General features: G+C 40.6%; 1 protein-coding gene across 5 annotated transcripts in view; it reads left to right on the plus strand.

The window, feature by feature from the left end:
- Window positions 1-920: 920 nt before the first annotated feature.
- pot1 (protection of telomeres 1 homolog) overlaps window positions 921-21544 on the plus strand; it is a 51269-nt gene continuing 30645 nt past the window's right edge. For all 5 annotated transcript variants that reach the window (XM_024381037.2, XM_024380944.2, XM_024381274.2 and 2 more), the window contains exon 1: window positions 921-1040. The gene's annotated coding sequence lies outside the window, so the exon portion shown is untranslated. The remainder of the gene's footprint in view (window positions 1041-21544) is intronic.

Raw genomic sequence — 21544 nt, forward strand, 5'->3', positions numbered from 1 at the left:
GAGACAGACTTGGTGGAGACAACTGAGCACTGAAGGGGATCCTTGGTAAAGATTGTTACTCCCCCACCTTTAGAAGATCTGTCTTGCCAAAAAAGGTTATAACCAGAAAGGTTAACATCAGTATTCAAAACACTCTTCCTTAACCACGTCTCAGTAATGACCAACACATCTGGATTGGAGCTGTGTACCCTCACTTTCAATTGATCCATTTTAGGTAATAAGCTTCTAGTGTTAATGTGCAGAAAATATAGCCTCGTTATTGTCATGTAATTTTATTTTATTTTTCTATTTTTTTTACTTTAGTTTATTTTGTATATATATATTTGTAACTCTATTTCTTGAACTGCATTGTTGGTTAAGGGCTTAAGTAAGTAAGCATTTCATGGTAAGGTCTACCTGTTGTATTCGGCGTAAGTGAGAAATACAATTGTATTTGAGATAGAAATTACTTGAAACCCTGCATAAGATTCTCTGGAAGCATGTCTGACTGTTTGCACGCAAGCAAAGAGCATCTGTATTCAGTTATTTTTTTATTGAACCTTTATTTAACTAGGCAAATCAGTTAAGAACAAAGTCTTATTTACAATGACAGCCTACCCCGGCCAAACCCTAACGACGCTGGGCAAATTGTGTGCCGCCCTATGGGACTCCCAACCACGTCCGGTTGTGATACAGCCTGGAATCGAACCAGGGTCTGTTGTGATGCCTCTAGCACTGAGATGAACCCCCCCCCTCAATTCAATGGGCTTTATTGGCATGGGAAACATATGTTAACATTGTCAAGGTAATTGAAATAGATAATAAACAAATGTGAAATAAACAATTAGAAATTAACAGTTAACATTACACAAACCTTTCAAAATATATATTATACTGACTTCGCCTTTCCCTCTTTGACTGAGGTGAACGCGGCCCTCCATATGCCGTACGCATGCGCGAAAAGATGACGTCGATATCTGTCATACTGGTAGTTGGTTCCTCAATAGTTAAAAACAAGAGGGAAATTCAAGGAATCAGTCCGTGCTGCATGTAAACTCAAAGTAAGTTGACAAACTTTGACTTTCATTTAGTCATTGCCTCAACATAATTTATATTGGTGTCCTCGTCTGTCACGTATGAGGAAAAATGGACTTGCTTTGGATCCTTGCAAGACTTATCTTGTTGTCTACTGCTAGCTATCGTGCATGCTAACGTTAGCTGTGAAGAAGCTGGCTATCTCACCGACCAACGTTAGCTAGTGAACAGTCAGAAACTTTTCGTATGGTCAGAATATGGATACCTTTCTAGTTACTTAATATGTAAATTAGGAAATGTAGCTAATCAGATTGAGGCATAACGTAGCGTCATATCTACTAGCAATTGTTTTAGAAAGTTACTATACCTAGCCATTTTAGCCAAGTAGCTCTGGTCCATCGCACAACAACAGCAAGTTGTCTTTGTTTCCCCCCGATTTTGTTTAGTGACTATCTTCAGTATGCTTTCATAACCTCAACAAAGTAAAAATGTTGTTAAAGTCCTGAAAAAGTGTTGTGTGCGCAGGATGTCGTTTCTAAAAAATAAAAAAAAAGCATTTTAGCTCTCCACGCGTGTGCATCCGACGCATGCGCGTGGACCAGATCGTTAGAGCTAGCAAGTGAGCCGCGAACTGAAGGCAGCAAGCCTGCTACTGTCTTTAGCGAACTTGTTTGACAGTTCAATTATGAACGTGTTAGCTAGACCGAATTTAAGTTAGCTAACTAGTCCAAAACATGTCAACTTCATGGTTTTATTGTCACATGCACAAGTACAGTGAAACGCTCAACCCATCAGTGCAGTAATCAATATCAGAATAGTATATCTAATATTTAATGAAGAAAACACAAGAAAATAGAGGAAGCTACAAACAGGGTCAGTGCCAATACCAAATTTACAATGAGCAGGGATACTGGTGTAGTTTGAGGTAGAAGTACATATAGGCGAGGGATTAGGAGAAAGTGACTGGTAGCAGGATGAATAATAATAGTAAAATGCATAAGTGATGTGTGCCAAGGATTTGCTCTCGAGTGGCGCAGCGGTCTAAGTAACTGCATCTCAGTGCTAGAGGCGTCTCTACAGACCCAGGTTCGATTCCACGGTGTATCACAACTGGCCATGATTGGGAGTCACAAATGGCGGCGCACAATTGGCTCAGCGTCGTCCGTGTTAGGGTTTGGCCTGGGTAGGTCATCATTGTAAATAAGAATTTGTTTAACTGACTTGCCTAGTTGAATAAAGTTTTTTTTTAAATAATCTAATGGGCCAAGATAACTTTCTGTTTAAATGTAATGGAATAAGTTCCCAGTGAATTTACAAAGTCACTAAAGCAGCTAAATTACTATGTAGCGCTACACTGTGGGCCCCAATGCAGGCATAATTACCATTTAAGGGAACTGTAATTCCACTGTGTAATTGGTCCCCATTGGGTGGCTGTATGGTGGTACAGAGACAAACAAATAATGATTAAGAATATTAAATAGCAGACTAGTTCTAGTGATCAAGACGGCACGTAGACAAAATAATTTAATCAAGTAAAAAAACGTTGAGCTATTAATCATAAATCACTGTAATTATACGGTCCTAACAGCTGTGGTTTTCCATTCTGAATTATAAGTTACTTTATTCACCTTTAGTTTTTCTTTGTAAATATATTGCTTAAAAGGGATCAAACCCTGTCGATCTGTGGTGACCAGCCCTGTTCCTGGACACCTACAGGGTGTGCAGGTTTTTGTTCCTGGCCAGCATGAACACACAACACACTCTTAATTAACACCTTGGTTAGGCTGCTAGAATCAGCTGTTGTAGTGCTAGGCTGGGACAAATGCTTGCTATTCGTATCAAGGCTAGAGGGACTGTGTAGGACAAGTTTACGGCAAGAAGGTTGAATAGCTTAATTTTTGAAATTGAGCAAATGTGATTTTTGAAGAAGAAAAAAACTACTCCACAATCTACAGTAACACTCATGCAAAATATTGGAGCTGTTCTCCATCATCAGCTCTGTGCTTAGATGTAGTGAGATTTGCGTCATCACTCTGTTTCCAGTGCTGTGTTCACAACCTCGTGTTTTCTTAATTCTGGTCCTGCATTTGTTTTTAGCCTTTTGTAATCACTTCAATTAGGTTCGATTTAGAGATACTGGGCCCAGAGTAGAGATGACACAGAAAGGGACAACAAATACCAAGGACCTATAGGGAGGCAACCGACGAGGCCTTTGTTTTGTCCCCTCTATTAGGGATGGGTATGGAATATGTTTTTCCAGGTAAGACTGAGTGCAACAGAAATAGAGCATGATAATGATAAAATGCATTTGATAGGTCTTAACACGCTTTTACATTGTAATTGACTGCATCCACCATCAGAACATAGACTAACTTTTACTTCTCCTTAACCCATACAATTAAAGCTTGCTAATTTCTTGAAGTGTTTTGAAGCACAGGGTAGATGGTTGTGCTGGAAATTATTACAAATGTCCCACTTGAATGGTGCAGGTCTTGCTAACTATGTTGACATCAGCAACCTCTGGCGTTATGCTACGTCACTGAAATTGGTGCAGGACACTGATTATGCAAATAATACTAAAAAGAAAGCCTATTTGATAGGCCTTTCTCCTAAAGGTAGGCCTACCCTACAGCAGCAGGGGTTTTCAAACCTCTCCTCGGGCTCCTGCAGACATTCCATGTATTTGCACTAGAGGTCAACTGATTAATCGGAATGGCCGATTAATTGCAAACTAATTTGCCAGAATTGTACATAATTATGACATAACATTGAAGGTTGTGCAATGTAACAAGAATATTTAGACAGGGATGCCACCCGTTAGATAAAATAGGGAATGTTTCCATATTTCACTGAAATAATAAACGTTTTGTTTTCAGAATTTATAGTTTCCGGATTCGACCATATTAATGACCAAAGGCTCGTATTTCTATGTGTTATTATGTTATAAATAAGTCTGATTTGTTAGAGCAGTCTTGACATGAGCGATGGAAGGCAGCAGCAGGTTCGTAAGCATTCATTCAAACAGCACTTTTGTGCATTTTGCCAGCAGCTCTTCGCAAGCACAGCACTGTTTGACTTCAAGCCTATCAGCCTAATGGCTGGTGTAACCAATGTGAAATGGCTAGCTAGTTAGCGTGGTGCGCGCTAATAGCGTTTCAAACGTCACTCGCTCTGAGACTTGGAGTAGTTATTCCCCTTGCTCAGCAAAGGGCCGCGGCTTTTGTGGAGCGATGGGTAACGCTTCTTCGAGTGTGGCTGTTGTCGATGTGTTCCTGGTTCGAGCCCAGGTAGCGGCGAGGAGAGGGACGGAAGCTATACTGTTACATTGGCAATACTATAGTTTCTATAAGAACATCCAATAGTCAAAGGTATATGAAATACAAATGGTATAGAGAGAAATAGTCCTTTAAAACTATATTAACTACAACCTAAAACCTCTTACCTTGGAATATTGAAGACTCGTGTTAAAAGGAACCACCAACTTTCATATGTTCTCATGTTCTGAGCAAGGAACTTAAACGTTAGCTTTTTTACATGGCACATATTTTACATGGCACATATTTTTACATGGCACATATTACTTTCTTCTCCAACACTTTGTTTTTGCATTATTTAAACCAAATTGAACATGTTTCATTGTTTATTTGAGACTAAATTGATTTTATAGATGTTTTATATTAAGTTAAAATAAGTGTTAATTCAGTACTGTTGTAATTGTCATTATTACAAATAAAAAAATTGTCCGATTGATCGGTATCGACTTTTTTGGTCCTCCAATGATCGGCATCGGCGTTAAAATCATAATCAGTTGACCTCTAATTTGAACGATTTTACTGCTAGTAGGGCTGTGACCACCACTGTGATCATTGAATTTTGGATGACGGTTATCGGTCAGCCAAATGATCGCTGTCACCGTAATAGCTATTCGAATAGCACAACAAATAATAACTATATATTTTTTAAGACTCACATTTTCTCTTCCGCTCCTGAACGCATGAGCTGCTGCTGCAGGGAAGGGTGGTTTGAATAGGCAACCAAAGACTCGTTTGCTACAACATCTTGCTTGTTTCAGCAATGTGCAACAAAGTTTCATCATGTTGTAGAGTCCATGGTAAAGTAGAAACGGACTAAACCACATGAATGTCCGGCCATCCCGTCTTTAGTCAGCTGTTCTTTCCACACACAAAAAAAAGAATAACAAATTGTTTAAACGGTTATTTTATTTTCATGTCTTCATCAATAACTGTTGGCTACAGGGTTATACAGTAATTCATCAATCACATTAATGTTCAGAAAACTGCATTTTCAAAACTCAGACCATAAATAGTGTTTTTTTTTCAAACCATTTTTTACCTGTGTTTCTTTTGAAAGTCAAGTGTTTATTTTTTTCTTCACTAGTGATCAGGGGCTTGCAACTATAGTTTTCTTTCACAGAAAATACATTAGTGCTACACATTAGTCAGAAAATAGCTTTGTTTTCATCAGATGAGAACAGAGGTGCAACAATATTTGGCTAGTAGCCACACAAGTAAATGACAAAGCAAGGTCATATTTCTAATGTTTTTCTTGAAGTTAATCTAGCATTTTACCTGATTTAAAGTAGGCTACACTGAGAAAAGTAGCTACACATCAGTCAGAGCGCTGTTTGCTGATAGAATGCCTAGTTCGTGAATTTTCATCCAAGTAGAGAAGTGCAAATGAAGCACAAAATTAGTCTGATGCCGAGCAGAAATTACAAGAAGAAGCATTTTAGGTCTGCGTTTACAAAATGCAGAAAGACATTTCTTATGCTTTTAATCAGGGGACCCCTGGTAATTGTGCCAGCCCTAACTGCTTAGCACACCTTATTTAAATTGTCAACTAATTATCAAGCTCTTCAGGTGAATCTGGTGAGCTAGTCTGGGGGTCCCCAAGGAGAGGTTTGAAAACCACTTCCCTATACTATGAGGTGAAGGTGTCTGTGGGGCTTATCATGTTCTTATCATGTTCATTCAGTAATAAACAGTGTTTAAATTAGGCATAGCCAAAGTAGCACAAGTTAATTTTAGCTGAAGTGTTGCAGGGCTACATTTTAGATCACAGGCTTATTAGCACATGAATAACTTCTATCACCAAGGGCTTTTAAGGTAGTGCCGTATTTGTTAAAGGTAGGGCATTACATGTTTAAATTGGCTCTGTAATTTTAACCAATTTCTTTAAAAATCCCTGTTTACTTTTATCTGCTCTATCATTTAGGCTAATAGATTTGCTTTGCTAAATTGCCCGCTGCCATTATTTTAGGATCTCGCCTTTCAGCGGCAGGTAGAATCAAAGCATACATCTTTGAGAATAATGGTTCAGGTACAGGATAATGTAATGAATTATCACTGTGTGAAGAGTATGGAATTAATAAGCCTCTTGTATTTTCCTGTCTCTTTCTTTGTAAAAACAAAAACAAATGCTTCCTTTTGTTTAAATCTCCCTTCGACACTGAGCAATTCATTCACCACGTGTATTCTACCCTACGATGCGCACCAGAGGCTGTAATTTTGTGCTGGAGTGCCCAGTGTAATAGTGTGAGAATATGTATAAGCCTCAATGCCAGTGAGGTTAGCCTGTGAAAGTTTGTCCAGTGCTCCTCCCTTTTTGAGGTAAAAACTGCATGCAATGGATCACAAAGTGCTGTGCAAGACACTGGTTTTATCTGCCAGAGCATAGGTGTGCATTCATTCACTTGAACTCAAATAGTGAACACACGGTGTCAGGACACGGGCAGTAAGCCGTGGTTGACCCTCCCTATCTCCCACAGGGATCAGCTGATCCAAGCCTTTCCATCATGGCTCCCAGTTCTGGTCTTTGGCCAGTATTGGGCCCAGCTGAGATACTGTATGTGGGTGAAAGCGAGTGCCCCTAATAGAGGTCGGCCGATTATGATTTTTCAATGACGATACCAATTATTGGAGGACCAAAAAAAGCCGATACCGATTACTCGGATGATTTTTATTTATTTGTAATAATGACAGTTACAACAATACTGAATGAACACTTATTTTAACTTAATATAATACATCAATAAAATCAATTTAGCCTCAAATAAATAATGGAACATGTTCAATTTGGTTTAAATAATGCAAAAACAAAGTGTTGGAGAAGAAAGTAATATGTGCCATGTAAAAATGTGTGCCATGTAAGAAAGCTAACGTTTAAGTTCCTTGCTCAGAACATGAGAACATATGAAAGCTGGTGGTTCCTTTTAACATGAGTCTTCAATATTCCCAGGTAAGAAGTTTTAAGTTGTAGTTATTATAGGCACTTTAGTATTGCCAGTGTAACAGTATAGCTTCCATCCCTCTCCTCGCCTCTACCTGGGCTCGAACCAGGAACACATCGACAACAGCCACCCTCGAAGCAGCGTTACACATGCAGAGCAAGGGGAACAACTACTCCAAGTCTCAGAGCGAGTGACGTTTGAAAAGCTATTAACGCACACCCCGCTAACTAGCTAGCCATTTCACATCGGTTACACCAGCCTAATCTCGGGAGTTGATAGGCTTGAAGTCATAAAAGGCTTGAAGCATTGCGATGAGCTGCTGGCAAAACGCATGAAAATGCTGTTTGAGTGAATGCTTACCAGCCTGCTGGTGCCTACATTCGCTCAGTCAGACTGCTCTAACAAATCATAGACTTAATTATACATAATAACACATAGAAATACAAGCCGTAGGTCATTAATATGGTCGAATCCGGAAACTATCATTTCAAAAACGAAACGTTTATTCTTTCAGTGAAATACGGAACCGTTCCGTATTTTATCTAATGGATGGCATCCCTAAGTCTAAATATTGCTGTTACATTGCACAACCTTCAATGTTATGTCATAATTACGTACAATTCTGGCAAATTAGTTCGCAATGAGGCAGGCGGCCCAAACTGTTGCAAATATACAAACTCTGCATGCAATGAACGCAAGAGAAGTTACACAATTTCACCTGGTTAATATTGCCTGCTAACCTTTCTTTTAGTTAAATATGCAGGTTTAAAAATATATACTTCTGTGTATTGATTTTAAGAAAGGCATTCATGTTTATGGTTAGGTAGACATTGGAGCAACGACAGTCCTTTTTCGCGAATGCGCACCGCATCGATTATATGCAACGCAGGACACGCTAGATAAACTAGTAAAATCATCAACCATGTGTAGTTATAACTAGTGATTATGATTGATTGTTTTTTATAAGATAAGTTTAATGCTAGCTAGCAACTTACCTTGGCATTGCACTAGTTAACCGTAAGGTTGCAAGATTGAATACCTGAGCTGACAAGGTAAAAATGTGTCATTCTTCCCCTGAACAAGGCAGTTAACCCACCGTTCCTATGCCGTCATTAAAAATAAGAATGTGTTCTTAACTGACATGCATCGTTAAATAAAGTTGTGGGAAAAAAATATTGTCAAAATCGGCGTCCAAAAACACCGATTTCCGATTGTTATGAACACGTGAAATCGGCCCTAATTAATCGGCCATTCCCCTAACAGAGACTATGTAGGAAACAATATGTATTTGAATCTAATTGGATTAATGCCAGTGACATCTATACTTTCAGAGCCTTACCTAATAGGAGGGAACATTAACTTGTTTTCAAAGCAGAGAGGTCTTTTTTCCACTTCCTCGAAGTCTATGTAAGTCACATGAAGAAAAGTGTAAGTCCTGGCAGGTGGAATCTGCAATGAACATCGACGAGAAGAACCTTGTGGTTAAGTTCAGGACGGGAAATCTAACTGATGAAGATGTTGACTGCTTCATTGAGAGATACTGCACCTTTCTACAGCCAGCTTTAAAGCCTGTAGATAAGTATGGTTTCTGGTACAAAGTGAGGAAGTACAGGGTGAAGTTGAAGAGGGGAAGGACAGGAGAGCTGTTAGAGGTGCTGAACGCAATCACTTTGGGCCCCTACAGTGGTAGGATTTTCTACCCCAGACAGGTCCTGCGCTGCTTCATTTGCGGCCTTGCTGACCATCAAGAATGCGCATACATACAGTGCTAGTGCTATGAATCCCTTGGACACAAGGCCAGAGAATGCAAGAACTGCAGTAATGCACTCTGTGATGAAGATGGCCACTCCTCCTTCGACCATCCAAGAGAAGACGGGCAGCTTTTAGCGAAGAGCTAGCAGAAGAGAAATGCTAGCAGCAGAAGCCTGAAGGCGAGCAACCCGAGAGGCAAACCACTCGGCCAACAACCAAAAAGGAGTGACAAAATTTTTTGTAAAAATAAGGTACAGTAGTTTTTTTTTTATAGGTAAGATGGTAACTGGTTAAGAACGAGGAGGGGGTGAATGATGGGATATTGTTGATATTTCTTGCAATCATTCTCATATTCTCTTTTGTATTATGAAATGTAAATGTACTGTATTGATGATTTCCTTTTATACAGTGTCTTCGGAAAGTATTTAGATCCCTTGACATTTTTCACATTTTGTTATGATACAGCCTTACTCTAAAACTGATAACAAAAGACAAATCCTCATCAATTTACACATAATACAACATAAAGACAAAGCAAAAGCAGGTTTGAAGAAATGTTTGCTATTTTATTAAAAATAAAAACTGATATCACATTTACATAAGTATTCAGACCCTTTACTTAGTACTTATTTTAGTACCTTTGGCAGCGAATACAGCAGTGAGCCTTCTTGGGTATGCTGCTACATACAAGCTTGGCAATTCTGTATTTGGGGAGTTTCTCCCATTCTTCTCTGCAGATCCTCTCAATCTCTGTCAAGATGTTTGATCGGGTTCAAGTCCGGGCTCAGCTGGGCCGCTCAAAGACATTCAGAGACTTGTCCCAAAGCTGTGTTGTCTTGGATGTGTGCTTAGGGTCATTGTCCTGTTGGAAGATGAACCTTCACCCCAGTCTGAGGTCCTGAGCGCTCAGGAGCAGGCTTTCGTCAAGGGTCTCTCTGTACTGTGCTCCGGACATCTTTGCCTCGATCCCGACTAGTCTCTCAGTCCCTGCCGCTGAAAAACATCCCCACAGCATGATGCTTCTACCACCATTCTTCACCGTAGGGATGGTGCCAGGTTTCCTCCAGACGGGACGCTTGGCATTCAGGCCAAATAGTTCAATGTTGGTTTCATCAGACCAGAGAATCTTCTTTCTCATGGTCTGAGAGTCTTTAGGTGCCTTTTGGCAAACTCCAATCGGGCTGTCGTGCCTTTTACTGAGGAGTGGCTTCCGTCTGGCCACTTTACCATAAAGGCCTTAAAAAAAAATCCTACAATGTGATTTTCTGGATTCTTTTTCTAATTTTGTCTGTCATAGTTGAAGTGTACCTATGATGAAAATTACAGGCCTCATCTTTTTAAGTGGGGGAACTTGCACAATTGGTGGCTGACTAAATACTTTTTTCCCCCACTGTATATGAATAAGGTATTTCTGTTTTTTACTTATAATAAATTAGCAGATTTTTCTAAAAACCTGTTTTTGCTATGTCTTTATGAGGTATTGTGTGTCGATTCCCGGAAAACAATAAATATTTAATCCATTTTAGAATAAGGCGGTAACGTGAAAAAGTCAAGGGGTCTGAATTCTTTCCGAATGCACTGTTAAAACAAGAGAAATATATAGGAGGAAGATACGTACTTTACATAGACTATTAAATATGGAATAAAGATGATGATGATGATGATAATAATAACGAGAGGATGCAAAGCTGCTCTGTAATTCATGAAAGAAAATAAACAGATGTTGTTTTTTAAAGATGGTCTTGTGTTTTCTGTCTGCTACCAATTCTTCCTTTGTGTCCATTGAAAGGGATTGACCCAGAAGCAAATACCCGGGCCTTAACGGCAAGTGTTTGTGCTAAGATGGTCGCCTAAGTCACAACAGGTGCACAGAAGAGGAATAAGCTCCATTTGAAGGAAGAAGAGCAGAGATACAAATGCCTTTGCAGTCTGCTGTGAAACCTCAAAAGAAGGCTGCAGATAAGGAGAGAAAGATGGCAAAGACGACATTCTGGAAGAACCCTGTCCCATCACACTTCTTACATAAACAGCATAACAGCTGCAGCATCTCTGTCGGAGCCATAATTCCCCATGCACTGTAGAGATACAGGAACACAAAGCTTCCCTTGGCAGTGGGTATCGTTAGATTTGGACAAGCCCTTTTGAAGACCTATTTCGGTAGCCCCATTCTGTAAGCCTTTATCAAAACCAGATTATGGAAATGTGGAGCAAGCGAAGGGTCCTCCCTTCATCCGCAACAGTTTGTTTGACATGTAGCGACGCTTTGTCAGCATTGCCCTGGAGGCATCACTGAATACAGACGTCGCTCTTTGTTCAACATGTTTTTTTTTCTCTATGCTTTTCCTAAATCCCACATTTACACTCTCTGCAGCAGCAAGACATTTGGTACGGCATATTATTTACATGTTCGTCGTGAATCGCTCACTGGCAAGATTTGTGGAATCAAGCCGATTTGCACAGGCCTTGGTGGATGAAAGAATTGAAACAAACAAAATCAACTGACTATTCAGCACAAATGTTTAAATATTTGGATGGTTTGGTTGAATTAACAAAACTATCTGTGCTTTCATACTGGTATCACATTACAAGTCACACTGAAAGGTGTCATTGCTCCCACAGTTGGCCTAATCTGTAAAATCCCAGTTCAAAGGCGTCAGAACGACACCTCAAATCCAATCCTTTAAACAAAGACGACAATTTTGTGGTGTATCTTTTTTTAGCATTTGATATAGAAATGGGTACCTTGATCTAGATTTTTTTTTGTTGACATTTTACAGTTCACACCGATTTATTGTGAAATTTGTGAAATTTGTTTTCTTTTCTTTTTTGTTTGGCATTTCTGGGAGTCACAGCCTGATGGGAGTTTCTCTGTGAGGCCTGTCACCTTCAAATGCCACACTCACCAAGCTGGGGATTTAAGTCAGGCAGCATAGAGACTCATGCCACTTGGAATTTCAGCTCCTTCTGTGTTTGCGGACCCAGTAGAATGGCACCTGTGGAGTGAAAGGAGAATATGGACCGTCAACACTTGTTTTCAAATTGGATAGCTGGCTAATTTACCAATCTAAAAAAAAAGTGACTGTGACTGACATAATGAAAGAAACTGCTGATTCACAACCACATTTCAAACTTGCACCATGTGTATTCTAACTCTCTCTACAGTAAGATTTTTTGTTTGTTTTTGGAAATGTATTAGCAGGCCTACAAAGGGGGGCCCTTTGAATTAAAGCCATGGCATCTCATACAGTATCTTCTACTATGACACTCCCTCTACGGATGTTGACTGAGTTAGAAACCCTTCCTATGCTGTCGTGCAGAATTAGCAGTGAACGGACCGACTCATCATTGCCACCTCAGTCTGTCCCCAGCCCGATTTCCTCAAGGGCGTGAGGAGAGAACCAAAGGACAAGGGTCTGAGGCAGTGTCTATCGGGCTGGACAGACTGCTAGCCATCCCCCTCTCCACTCACCTGCAGAGAGTCTGACTCAGGAACAGAGTGATGCCGAGTTTTAAATTGGGTCTGTGAGAGAGTGGCCTTGGCTCCGCCGGCGCATAACTAGGCTCTCGCATGCACTCACACTCCCACTGGCAAACTGTTCCCCAGCCGATAAAAGAGCAATGGAAACACCTGCTGTACCGTTTTATCTTCTATGGGGTTTTTACTCAGCCAAAGGATACATTTTCATACACCTGCAAGAGCATAAAACTGATTAATCTGGCGTTTTTATATTCAGGAAATGAACCTTTTTGTTACAGGCTAATATTATTGCAATTGGAGTTTGAACAGTAAGCCTTGGAGATTGCTATGATCTATTATTAAGAGGAGACTTGAGTATCATAAAGTCAAATGATAATCATTATTGTTTAAATAAAATTGTGATTAAAAAAAAGTATACCAGTTTCATTTAAGGACCAACAAATTGACAGCTGTGCCATACAGATGGCAAAATAATTGGGAAGAGATTTTCAATGTACCGATTCCATGGAACATGGTTTATGAAGTGACACACCAAATGACGCAGGATTCAAAAGTGTTTTATTTCTTATACTAAAAGGTAGGGGTGGTATACAGAAGATAGGTGCTTGGATAGGGCTATCAAGAGCTACCATCAAGCGCTATGATGATACTGACTCTCATGAGGACCGCCATAGGAAAGGAAGACCCAGAGTTCATTAGAGTTACCAGCCTCAGAAATTGCAGCCCAAATAAATGCTTCAGATTGTTTTTTAAATTATTTATTTTTTCACCTTTATTTAACCAGGTAGGCCAGTTGAGAACAAGTTCTCATTTACAACTGCGACCTGGCCAAGATAAAGCAAAGCAGTGCGACAAAAACAACAGTTACACATGGGATTAACAAACGTATAGTCAATAACACAATAAAAAAATCTGTATACAGTGTGTGCAAATTAAGTAAGGAGGTAAGGCAATAAATAGGCTAATAGTGCGAAGTAATTACAATTTACACTGGAGTGATAGATGTGGATGTGCAAGTAAAGATACTGGTGTGCAAAGAGCAGAAAAACAAATATGGGGATGAGGTAGGTAGTTGGTTGGATGGGCTATTTACAGATGGGCTATTTGTACAGCTGCAGCGATCGGTAAGCTGCTCTGACAGCTGACACGTAAAGTTAGTGAGGAAGATATGTCACCAACTTCAGTGATTTTTGCAATTCGTTCCAGTCATTGGCAGCAGAGAACTGTAAGGAAAGGCGGCCAAATATGTGTTGGCTTTGGGGATGACAGGTGAAATATACAGTGCCTTGCGAAAGTATTCGGTCCCCTTGAACTTTGCGACCTTTTGCCACATTTCAGGCTTCAAACATAAAGATAGTTTTCTATTTTTTTGTGAAGAATCAACAACAAGTGGGACACAATCATGAAGTGGAACGACATTTATTGGATATTTCAAACTTTTTTAACAAATCAAAAACTGAAAAATTGGGTGTGCAAAATTATTCAGCCCCTTTACTTTCAGTGCAGCAAACTCTCTCCAGAAGTTCAGTGAGGATCTCTGAATGATCCAATGTTGACCTAAATGACTAATGATGATAAATACAATCCACCTGTGTGTAATCAAGTCTCCGTATAAATGCACCTGCACTGTGTAGTCTCAGAGGTCCGTTAAAAGCGCAGAGAGCATCATGAAGAACAAGGAACACACCAGGCAGGTCCGAGATACTGTTGTGAAGAAGTTTAAAGCCGGATTTGTATACAAAAAGATTTCCCAAGCTTTAAAAATCCCAAGGAGCACTGTGCAAGCGATAATATTGAAATGGAAGGAGTATCAGACCACTGCAAATCTACCAAGACCTTGCCGTCCCTCTAAACTTTCAGCTCATACAAGGAGAAGACTGATCAGAGATGCAGCCAAGAGGCCCATGATCACTCTGGATGAACTGCAGAGATCTACAGCTGAGGTGGGAGACTCTGTCCATAAGACAACAATCAGTCGTATATTGCACAAATCTGGCCTTTATGGAAGAGTGGCAAGAAGAAAGCCATTTCTTAAAAATTATCCATAAAAAGTGTTGTTTAAAGTTTGCCACAAGCCACCTGGGAGACACACCAAACATGTGGAAGAAGGTGCTCTGGTCAGATGAAACCAAAATTGAACTTTTTGGCAACAATGCAAAACGTTATGTTTGGCGTAAAAGCAACACAGCTCATCACCCTGAACACACCATCCCCACTCTCGAACGTGGTGGTGGCAGCATCATGGTTTGGGCCTGCTTTTCTTCAGCAGGGACATGGAAGATGGTTAAAATTGATGGGAAGATGGATGGCGCCAAATACAGGACCATTCTGGAAGAAAACCTGATGGAGTCTGCAAAAGACCTGAGACTGGGACGGAGATTTGTCTTCCAACAAGACAATGATCCAAAACATAAAGCAAAATCTACAATGGAATGGTTCAAAAATAAACATATCCAGGTGTTAGAATGGCCAAGTCAAAGTCCAGACCTGACTCCAATCAAGAATCTGTGGAAAGAACTGAAAACTGCTGTTAACAAATGCTCTCCATCTAACCTCACTGAGCTCGAGCTGTTTTGCAAGGAGGAATGGGAAAAAAATTCAGTCTCTCGATGTGCAAAACTGATAGAGACATACCCCAAGCGACTTACAGCTGTAATCGCAGCAAAGGTGGCGCTACAAAGTATTAACTTAAGGGGGCTGAATAATTTTGCACGCCCAATTTTTCAGTTTTTGATTTGTTAAAAAAGTTTGAAATATCCAATAAATGTCGTTCCACTTCATGATTGTGTCCCACTTGTTGTTGATTCTTCCCCAAAAAATACAGTTTTATATCTTTGTTTGAAGCCTGAAATGTGGCAAAAGGTCGCAAAGTTCAAGGGGGCCGAATACTTTCGCAAGGCACTGTACCTGCTGGAGCGTGTGCTGCGGGTGGGTTTTGCTATGGTGATCAGTGAGCTGAGATAAGGCAGGGCTTGGCGGGTGGGTTTGGCGATGAGTATGTATTGAGGACCAGCCAACGAGAGCATTCAGGTCGCAGTGGTGGGTTGTATATGGGGCTTTGGTGACAAAACGGATGGCACTGTGATAGACTGCATCCAATTTGCTGAGTAGAGTGTTGGAGGCTATTTTGTAAATGCTGAAGTCAAGGATCGGTAGGATAGTCAGTTTTACGAGGATATGTTTGGCAGCATGAGTGAAGGAGGCTTTGTTGCGAAATAGGAAGCCGATTCCAGATTTAACTTTGGATTGGAGATGCTTAATGTTAGTCTGGGAGGAGAGTTTACAGTCTAGCCAGACACCTAGGTATTTGTAGTAGAGGTCGACCGATTAATCGGAATGGCCGATTTCAAGTTTTCATAACAATCGGAAATTGGTATTTTTGGGCGCCAATTTCCGATTTATTTAAAAATATATATTTTTTTACATTTATTTTTATACCTTTTATTTAACAAGGCAAGTCAGTTAAGAACACATTCTTATTTTCAATGACGGCCTAGGAACTGTGGGTTAAATGCTTTGTTCAGGGCCTGAACGACAGATTTTCACCTTGTCAGCTCAGGGGCTCTAACCATTGCACTACACGAGTAGCCTGCCTGTTACGCGAATGCAGTAGAAGCCAAGGTAAATTGCTAGCTAGCATTAAACTTATCTTATAAAAAACAATCAATCATAATCACTAGTTACAACTACTAATCCAGTTTAGCAGGCAATATTAACCAGGTGAAATTGTGTAATTTCTCTTGTGTTCATTGCACGCAGAGTCAGGGTATATAGTTTGGGCTGCCTGGCTCATTGCGAACTAATTTGCCTGAATTTTACGTAATTATGACATACATTGAAGGTTGTGTAACAAGAATATTTAGACTTAAGGATGCCACCCGTTAGATAAAATACTGAACGGTTCCGTATTTCACTGAAATAATAAACGTTTTGTTTTCGAAATGATAGAATCCGGAAACTATCATATTACTGACCAAAGGCTCGTATTTCTGTGTGTTATTATGTTATAATTAAGTCTGATTTGATAGAGCAGTCTGACTGAGCAGCAGCAGCTCTTCGCAAGCACAGTGCTGTTTATGACTTCAAGCCTATTAGCCTAATGGCTGGTGTAACCAATGTGAAATGGCTAGCTAGTTAGCGTGGTACGCGCTAATACTGTTTCAAACTTCACTCGCTTTTAGATTTGGAGTAGTTATTCCCCTTGCGCTGCAAGGGCCGCGGCTTTTGTGGAGCAATGGGTAACGATGCTTCGAGTGTGGCTGTTGTCGATGTGTTCCTGGTTCGAGCCCAGGTTGGGGCGAGGAGAGGGACGGAAGCTATACTGTTACACTGGCAATACTATAGTGCCTATAAGAACATCCAATAGTCAAAGGTATATGAAATTCAAATGGTATAGAGAGAAATAGTCCTTTAAAACTATATTAACTACAACCTAAAACCTCTTACCTTGGAATATTGAAGTCTCATGTTAAAAGGAACCACCAACTTTCATATGTTCTCATGTTCTGAGCAAGGAACTTAAACGTTAGCTTTTTTACATGGCACACATTTTTACATGGCACATATTTTTACACGGCACATATTACTTTCTTCTCCAACACTTTGTTTTTGCATTATTTAAACCAAATTGAACATGTTTCATTGTTTATTTGAGACTAAATTGATTTTATAGATGTTTTATATTAAGTTAAAATAAGTGTTAATTCAGTACTGTTGTAATTGTCATTATTACAAATAAAAAAAATGTCAGATTGATCGGTATCGGCATTTTTGGTCCTCCAATGATCGGCATCGGCGTTAAAAATCATAATCAGTTGACCTCTAATTTGTAGTTGTCCACATATTGTATGTCAGAACCATCCAGAGTAGTGATGCTATGCGGGCGGGAGCGTACAGCGATCGGTTGAAGAGCATGCATTTAGTTTTACTAGCATATAAGAGCAGTTGGAGGCCATGGAAGGAGTGTTGTATGGTATTGAAGCTCGTTTGGAGGTTTGTTAACACAGTGTCCAAAGAAGGGCAAGATGTATACAGAATGGTGTTGTCTGCGTAGAGGTGGATCAGAGAATCAACCGCAGCAAAGAGCAACATTATTGATATATGCAGAGAAAAGAGTCGGCCCGAGAATTGAACCGGACAACAGGCCCTCCGATTTGACACACTGAACTATATCTGAGAAGTAGTTAGGGAACCAGGCGAGGCAGTCATTAGAGAAACCAAGGCTGTTGAGTCTGCCGATAAGAATAAGGTGATTGACGGAGTCGAAAGCCTTGGCCAGGTCGATGAAGAGGGCTGCACAGCACTGTCTTTTATCGATGGCGGTTATGATATCGTTTTGGACCTTGAGCGTCGCTGAGGTGCACCCGTGACCGGCTCGGAAACCAGATTGCATAGCGGAGAAGGCATGGTGGGATTCGAAATGCTCAGTAACAGTCATGAGTGTCTCCCCCTTTGAAGAGAGGGATGACCGCGTCTGCTTTCCAATCTTTAGGAATCTCAGACGATACGAAACAGAGGTTAAACAGACTAGTAATAGGGGTTGCAACAATGACGGCAGATAATTTCAGGAAGAGAGGGTCCAGATTGTCTAGCCTAGCTGATTTGTAGGGATCCAGATGTTGCAGCTCTTTCAGAACATCAGCTGTCTGGACTTGGGTGAAGGAGATGCGGGGGGGCTTGGGCCAGTTGCTGAGGGGGGTGCAGAGTAGAGGTCGACCGATTAATCGGAATGGCCGACTTCCAGTATTCATAACAATCGGAAATCGGTATTTTTGGGCGCAGATTTGCCGATTTAAAAAAAAAAAATTGATATATATATTTGATTTTTTTATAGCTTTATTTAACTAGGCAAGTCAGTTAAGAACACATTCGTATTTTCAATGACTGCCTAAGAACGGTGGGTTAACTGCCTCGTTCAGGGGCAGAGCGACAGATATTCACCTTGTCAGCTCGGGGGATCCAGTCTTGCAACCTTAGTTAACTAGCCCAACGCAATAACGACCTGCCTCTCTCTCGTTGAACTCCACACGGAGACTGCCTGTTACGCGAATGCAGTAAGCCAAGGTAAGTTGCTAGCTAGCATTAAACTCATCTTATAAAAAACAATCATAATCACTAGTTAACTACACATGGTTGATGATATTACTAGATATTATCTAGCGTGTCCTGCATTGCATATAATCTGACTGAGCATACAAGTATCTGACTGAGCGGTGGTAGGCAGAAGCAGGCGCGTAAACATTCATTCAAACAGCACTTTTGTGCGTTTTGCCAGCAGCTCTTCATTGTGCGTCAAGCATTGCGCTGTTTATGACTTCAAGCCTATCAACTTCCGAGATGAGGCTGGTGTAACCAAAGTGAAATGGCTAGCTAGTTAGCGCGCGCTAATAGCGCTTCAAACGTCCCGCTCTGAGCATCCTAGTAGTTGTTCCCCTTGCTCTGCATGGGTAACGCTGGTTCGATGGTGGCTGTTGTCGTTGTGTTGCTGGTTCGAGCCCAGGGAGATGCTTAATGTTAGTCTGGGAGGAGAGTTTACAGTCTAGCCAGACACCTAGGTATTTGTAGTAGAGGTCGACCGATTAATCGGAATGGCCGATTTCAAGTTTTCATAACAATCGGAAATCGGTATTTTTGGGCGCCAATTTCCGATTTATTTAAAAATATATATTTTTTACATTTATTTTTATACCTTTTATTTAACAAGGCAAGTCAGTTAAGAACACATTCTTATTTTCAATAACGGCCTAGGAACTGTGGTTAAATGCTTTGTTCAGGGCCTGAACGACAGATTTTCACCTTGTCAGCTCAGGGGCTCTAACCATTGCACTACACGAGTAGCCTGCCTGTTACGCGAATGCAGTAGAAGCCAAGGTAAATTGCTAGCTAGCATTAAACTTATCTTATAAAAAACAATCAATCATAATCACTAGTTACAACTACTAATCCAGTTTAGCAGGCAATATTAACCAGGTGAAATTGTGTAATTTCTCTTGTGTTCATTGCACGCAGAGTCAGGGTATATAGTTTGGGCTGCCTGGCTCATTGCGAACTAATTTGCCTGAATTTTACGTAATTATGACATACATTGAAGGTTGTGTAACAAGAATATTTAGACTTAAGGATGCCACCCGTTAGATAAAATACCGAACGGTTCCGTATTTCACTGAAATAATAAACGTTTTGTTTTCAAATGATAGAATCCGGAAACTATCATATTACTGACCAAAGGCTCGTATTTCTGTGTGTTATTATGTTATAATTAAGTCTGATTTGATAGAGCAGTCTGACTGAGCAGCAGCAGCTCTTCGCAAGCACAGTGCTGTTTATGACTTCAAGCCTATTAGCCTAATGGCTGGTGTAACCAATGTGAAATGGCTAGCTAGTTAGCGTGGTACGCGCTAATACTGTTTCAAACTTCACTCGCTTTTAGATTTGGAGTAGTTATTCCCCTTGCGCTGCAAGGGCCGCGGCTTTGTGGAGCAATGGGTAACGATGCTTCGAGTGTGGCTGTTGTCGATGTGTTCCTGGTTCGAGCCCAGGTTGGGGCGAGGAGAGGGACGGAAGCTATACTGTTACACTGGCAATACTATAGTGCCTATAAGAACATCCAATAGTCAAAGGTATATGAAATTCAAATGGTATAGAGAGAAATAGTCCTTTAAAACTATATTAACTACAACCTAAAACCTCTTACCTTGGAATATTGAAGTCTCATGTTAAAAGGAACCACCAACTTTCATATGTTCTCATGTTCTGAGCAAGGAACTTAAACGTTAGCTTTTTTACATGGCACACATTTTTACATGGCACATATTTTTACACGGCACATATTACTTTCTTCTCCAACACTTTGTTTTTGCATTATTTAAACCAAATTGAACATGTTTCATTGTTTATTTGAGACTAAATTGATTCAGAACATCAAGGATGTCAAGGATGCCCAAGCCCCCCCGCATCTCCTTCACCCAAGTCCAGACAGCTGATGTTCTGAAAGGAGCGAGGAGAGGGACTAATCGGTATCGGCTTTTTTTGTCCTCCAATAATCGCTATCGGTATCGGCGTTGAAAAATCTTAAATCGGTCGACCTCTAGTGCAGAGCTGTTGGCCGGGATTGGGTTAGCCAGGTGGAGAACATGGCCAGCCATAGAAAAATGCTTATTCAAATTATCGTGGATTTATCAGTGGTGACAGTGCTTCCTAGTCACAGTGCAGTGGTCAGCTGGGAGGAGGTACTTTTATTCTCCATAGACTTTAGTTTCCCAAAACCTTTTGGAATTAGTGCTTTCTGTTTGAAAAGCTAGCCTTTGCTTTCGCAAGTGACTGTGTGTATTTGTTCCTGGTATGGATTCCCTGAAAAGTTGCATAACGCGGGGACTATTCAAAGCTAGTGTAGTGCGCCACATGGTGTTTTTGTGCTGGTCAAGAGCAGTCAAGTCTTGAGTGAACCAAGGGCTATATCTGATCTTAGTTCTGCTTTTTTTTGAATAGGGCATGCTTATTTAAGATAGTGTGGAGAGCACAGAGGTGTATTTAGAGGGCAGGTTGGTCAGGATGATATCTATGAGGGTGCCCATGTTTACGGATTTGGGGTTGTACCTGTTAGGTTCCTTGATAACTTGTGTGAGATTGAGGGCATCTAGTTTAGATTGTAGGACGGCCGGGGTGTTAAGCATATCCCAATTTAGGTCACTTAGCAGTATGAACTCTGTTGATAGATGGGGGGCAATCAGTTCACATATGGTGTCCAGGGCACAGCTGGGAGTTGAGGGGGGGTCTATAACAAGCGGCAACAGTGCAGGACTTATTTCTGGAGAGATGGATCTTTAAAAGTAGAAGCTCGACCTGTTTGGGCATAGACCTGGATAGTGTGACAGAACTCAGCAGTTCAAGTAACACGCAGGAGACTGCGTGAATCAGGCCTTCATGGTCTAATTGCTGCAAAGAAACCACTACTAAAAGACACCAATAAGAAGAAGAGACTTGCTTGGGCCTTAGACACGAGCAATGGACATTAGACCGGTGGAAATCTGTCCTTTGGTCTGATGAGTCCA

Source organism: Oncorhynchus tshawytscha, linkage group LG01, assembly GCF_018296145.1.
Source record: "Oncorhynchus tshawytscha isolate Ot180627B linkage group LG01, Otsh_v2.0, whole genome shotgun sequence".
In the NCBI taxonomy this organism is placed as follows: Eukaryota; Metazoa; Chordata; class Actinopteri; order Salmoniformes; family Salmonidae; genus Oncorhynchus; species Oncorhynchus tshawytscha.